We start from the raw sequence: 6,000 nt of genomic DNA, 5'->3' as shown, positions 1-6,000 counted from the left end.
CTCAGAACTATCTTATTTGAAAATTAATGCACTAAAAATACATTATACAGTTATAATTTAACATTTGCACTAGCCATTTTTCTTTTTTGGCAGTAACTGGATTTGAAGTCAGGGCTTTGTGCTTTGCTACTCAGGTGCTGTACCACTTGAGTCACACCACCAGGAGTCTGTGTTAGTTACTTTTAAAATAAGATTTTGTTTATGCCCGGGCTCTTTGCACCAATGTTCTCCTATTTACACTTCCCATGTAATTGGAATTACAGAAACATACCACCATACCTAGCTGTTGGTTGAGATGGGGTCTTAGGAATTTTTGCCTGAGCTGGCCTTGAGCCAAAGTCCTCCCAGTCTCTGCCTCCAGCGTAGCTAGAATTATATACATGGACAATTATGTCCAACTATGGTACCCATTTTATAAAGACAAAGCATAAGAATATATAAATGTAAGGGAATAATTGGTATGTACAAATCTAAACACCAGGTTGTTTGTCAATAAGAACTCAGTGGAAAAATTAAATTGTGCTTGACAGCAAAGATTATTTGGTTCTAAGCTGTAGCAACTTCTATACATGGATTCTTGAAAGTTCTGCAATACAAACAACTTACTTAGACATAAGAAGATAATCTGCATTTCTGTGCATTTAGGTTAGATACAGAAACCTGTAAAACATTTAATCTTTTATTCACATCTTTAAGTTAAGGAAAGTTGTATTTGTTTTGTGGTAGAGAAGATGTCCTTCATTATATAAATATGAAAGAAATAGAAGAGTTGGAGATAAGAAGGGAAATAAAGTGTATTTGGACATACTAGGAATCCACCAATGTCATTTAACATTTATGTATATATGATTTCATTCATAGTTCCTGGCTCATAACTCCCTCCCCAAGGCAGTTCATAGAAACTAAAGCTATACTTTCCCTCTGTCTTTTTGTTTTGTTTTGTAGATTGGCCATAAAAATATTCTCTGAACTTCCATATTTGATAGTATGTCATGAGATCCCAATTTCAAAATTTCTGAAGAAGGAAGGCCACATAGAGAGGCTCAGGCTGTAAGTAGATAGGCCTTGGTATGTTCCCCACTCATCCATCAAGCATGTGATCAGACTATGCATTTCTACATGTTGTCCATGTGTATGCAATGAAGTGTACATAAAAATCCAAAAGGGCAGCATCTGGATAGTCCAGACAACTGACCACATGGATGTTAATGGAGGATGGCACACCCAGAAAGGCCATGGGAACTCTGTACCACTTTCTCCTTTATCTGCCTGATGTGTTTCTTCATCTGTATCCTTTGTAATACTCTTTATAATAAATTGGTAAATGTGTTTTCTTGAGTTCTGTGAGTAACTCAGTTACATTCATGTAAACCAAAAAGAGGGTTGTGGGAAGCCCAATGCATAGTCACACACATCAGAGTAAACCAACTGGGGCTTGTTACTGACATCTGAATTGAATTGGGCAGAGAGGTCAGTGTTGGGGACAGCTCTCAACCTGTGGAATCTGATGCTAGCACCAGACAGATTGTGTTAATTTGACATTGAATTAAAGGATATACCTGTCATTCAGAGTTGCTTGCTTTCTTATTTGTGGAGAGAAACTCCCACACATCAGGTGTCAGAAGTGATCTGTGTTGTATAGTAGGAGAAACTGAGTTTGAGTCTGGGTTTGTTTTTTCTACACAGTCATGAAAGTAAAAAGGTAAGCACAAGCCATAAACAAGGCAAGCATAACAGAAAAAAACAGTTACAAGAATAGCAAGGGAACCAGGCACTTCTTGCTTGTAATCCTAGTACTCAGGAGGCAGAGATCAGAAACATCAAGGTTCAAAGCCAGTCCCAGGCAAATAGTTTGTGAGATCCTAGTTTGAAAATATCCAATACAAAACAGGAATGGTGGAGTGACTGAAGTGGCAGAGTGCCTTCGTAGTAAAAATGAGGCCCTACGTCCAAACCTCAGTACCTAATAAAAAAATGAATAATAAAGGGAGTGAGAACAAAGGAGCATTCATTGTGAGAACAGAAGTAGAAAGTAGAGGGCAGGTGAGGAAAAACAGTAGCTGCTGTGTTAGCTGAACCCCACAGTCTCAGTAGTATAAACATGATAGAGGATAGTTCCTTCTATTTCCACTTTTAAGAAGGGTATGTCTATTCAAGTGCTGCATCACCAATTAGCAGTTTTGGGACCCAGACCCCCTCCCACCAGGTGGTTCTGTCATTTCCAACCCAAGCCTTCCAAGAATGTAGAAGAAATATGGAGAGAGTCAAGTTTCAGAGGTTTTAGGAGCTCAGTGTGGAAGTGACCATTTCACTCATTAGTTAGAACAAAGTCACAGGCCATAACTTCTTTGAGAATGACTGCAAAATACAGTTTGTTTGTGGGCCCAGAAGGAGAAAACAGGTTTGTGACTAACATTTGACAGTCTGTGCGACAACTGTTAGTAAGTGAGAGACTCAACAGAGTGCAAAAAGACAATTAAAATGGAAATGATACCAATGTGAAATGTCTATAGCTGTCATTTTTCTGTGGTAGATGATCCTGGTCTATTATCACTTCTTTAGTTAAGCAGTCATTCTCATCTGGGACATGACCTCCCCTGGGATACATTTTCTATTGCCACCACTTGGTGAACAGTGCTACTGGAATTTACTGGGTGTAAAAGTTAAGGATGATGCCAAATACCCCACAGTGCACTAGACAAAGGATTAAATGGGTCAAATCACCTCCCATGATAGGTCAAGAAGATAATGTTTGAAGGAAGAAAAAATGGCAAATAGAAGGTGAGATACTGTGTTTCAAACTTAGAAATAAAGATGGAAAGATGTGGCACCACAGAGGCTTTATCTTAATTAAATTAATTATCTTTGTGTTCTTTTTTAGACAGGGTCTCATGATGTAACTCAGGCTGGCCTCAAACTTGTGATCCTCCTGCAGTAGCCTCCTGAGTGCTAGAATTACAGATGCATACCACCACAGCTAGCTGAGAATGCTTTATAGAACTACAAATGTAATCTCAATATCTAATGGAGTATAAAGTGATTTTATCTAAAGTAAATTCTCACTGTCTCACAACACACCCCTTACACTAAAGTGAATCTGCTCTCAGAAAGCCTCTGAAGCCTGTTCAAGGCTTGGAAATTTTTTTGATTTCAAGGAGACCAGATTCAGCAAGGTGAAGCCTTCATTTTTAGTCCAGGTGAGTTCAAGGCCCAGGTCCTGCTGTTAAATTCTGGTGCTTTTTACAATTCCAAAGGCCAGGCATTTACTCCATAAGGTGGCATAAAATGGGCAGCCTGCCCTTATAGATTGCAGTGCTTTTGTAGGGGTGACTTCTGTCTTCAGAGACTTCTATGTCTTTGAAGGTCTGTGAATTTGATGAATGTGCCCATCATTCTAAACCTGAATAAGTGTGGGGGTTTGGAATAGGGAATGTCAGCTGTTAGTGATTTGTGTATGACTATTAGTCTTCAAAAAACTCAGTGGAAGAGCACAGGCTTAGCATTGTGAAGCCCTGGGTTCAATATTCAGCACCAAAAGTAAAATACTTACATAAATATTTCAGTGGAGGTAAACATTTTTGAATAGAGGAAAATCCTCAAGCACTTTCTTTTTGTTGATGAAAGGATCTTATCCAATTATTTTACTTAAGCCTAACAAAATGATGAAAATTGCATAGTCTCAGAAAGGAAGACAGTCCCCAGGATGGCTAATTCAGTAAGAATTTCCCACTCAAGCTCAGTGGCTCAGGCCACCTGAGTAGCTAGAAATCAGGAGGATCAAGGTTCTAGGCCAGCATGGGCAAAAAAGCCCATGAGACTCCATCTTAACATCAGCTTGGAGTGGAGATGTGTACCTGTCATCCTAGCTATGCAGGGAAGCACAAATAGGAATATTATGGTCTATGTCAGCTTTGGCTTAAAGTGAGACCCTATCTCAAAAATAAGCAATAAAAATGGGCTGGTGGAGTGGCTCAAGTGGTCCAGCAGTTGCCTAGCAAATGCAAAGTGCAAGGATGTGAGTTCACACTGCAGTACTACCAAAAAAAAAAAGAAGAAGAAGAATAAATGCCATAGGCCACATAATTTTCATGACTTTATTGATCAGTTTGGACCACCTGAGGCCAGGTGGCTCCAGTCTGCTCAGTGTGGAGAGTTGAATCTCTAACATGTTGAATTATTGCAGTAAGGAGGAAACACCACATAAGGCAATGCCAAAAAGCCTAAATCACTGTTTTTTTCTTCCTTTTGTGTTTTGTTTGCTTGGTTTTTTTTTGATGGACTGGGACTTGAACTCAGGGTCTTGTAGTTGCCAGACAAGCACCTTACTACTTGAGCCATACCTCCAGTCCAAAATCCAGATTTTTAAAGGATGGCTTTAGGAGGATTTTGACTGAGTATTATGATTTTTGGGCTTTATTGCAAATACAATCTTCCTTTCCCTACCTCTCATGAACTTATAGCATTTTGATTAGTTTTAAAAGAAGCCATTTGGAACTGGGGTTATATCTCAGTGGCAGAACACATGCTTCCTGGTTTCAACCCCGAGCACCAAAAACTAAAGGCCTATAAAATTGCCCCAAATGCCATTAAGTTACTTGACTTTTTGTTTGTTTGTTGTTGTTCTTGGGGACAAACTAGGGCCTCACGCATGCTAAGCAAGTGTTTTAGCTCTGAGCTACACATCTAGCCCTGGCATGTAGTTTTCTATTTAGTTTTGTTTTTGCTTTTTTGCAGTGATAGGGGTTGAACTCAGGGTCTTCTTCACATGTTATTCAGATGTTGTATCACTGACCTACACAATCAACACTCAGAGCCATATACTGTTTTTTTTTTTTTGGCAGTACTAGGTTTGTGCTCATGGCCTTTTGTGCTAAGCAGATGCTGTACCACCTGAGCCACTACTCCAGCCCCAGAGTCATATTTTTGAATGAGGAATTTCCATCCTGAGACCAAAAGGGGGTTATTTTTATTGAATCCTTCTCCATGTGTCTTAATCTCTTGATCACACCTTCAATGGAGTAACAGAGAAGAGCTTACTATTTGTATTCCAAAAAGATCACATGATGCTACTGAGTATGTATGAGTTTAAACACAGATCTACATCATGGATAACCCAGTATTTCATTTTGCTTTGCTTGAGAATGAGCCAATTTAGGATAATAAACCTAAGGATTACTAGAGATGGCAGATGAGCACAATGCAGAAAATATGACACTGAATCTAACAGTTTAAGTGAAAATTCTGGTCTTCAGTCAAACAACCTAAGTAAGCAGCAGCCAGACTGTAGTTATGAATTATTTGAGCTGATTTAAGAATTGTGGACATCTGTGTGTATTTTAACCAATTGTATTAAAGCCTTATTTTGAAACCTTTTTTGGGCTGTGGTTGTAAACAGCTTATTAAATCAGTGTTTTGGAGTGATTTCTGTGTATGTGGTGCTGGGGATCAAACCCACAGCTCGAGGGAAGCTAGGCAAGCATTTTAGCACCAGGCTCTATCTCAAACCATGGGATTGATTTTTTTAAAGCAGGTGCTTTGTTACATGATATATATTTTAGAAAGTTGATTTTATAGCTTGATATCTGTGTTAATCCTGTGTTCTGTCTGCTTGACAGGACGTTCTATTTAATTACATTTAATGAAACCTAATGGAAGTTTATAAGTTAAGAATGCTTCCCCTATATCTCACAAAATATTAAGTATCACATTTATTTAACCATACCCTTGACACAATTTATTGCCATAATACAAAATTATGCTGGCACTATATAGTGAGAATAATGTACTCCTGGAGATTAGCTTTTCCATATGTACTAATTAAAAGTTGAATAGCTTCTTTGATTTCAGTAATCACTAAATCTGAATAATCCTCACTATGCAAACATCAGCCTTCTATTCCTAACTCTTCCAGGTGACAACATCCATCTCCTACAACTCATTTGGAGTGGATTGGATCACAAATTCATAAACTCAGATTTACAGCTCACAGGCAAATCAATC

This window comes from Castor canadensis, chromosome 5 (assembly GCF_047511655.1).
Source record: "Castor canadensis chromosome 5, mCasCan1.hap1v2, whole genome shotgun sequence".
NCBI lineage: Eukaryota > Metazoa > Chordata > Mammalia > Rodentia > Castoridae > Castor > Castor canadensis.
Note: the sequence above shows the minus strand (reverse complement) of the source record.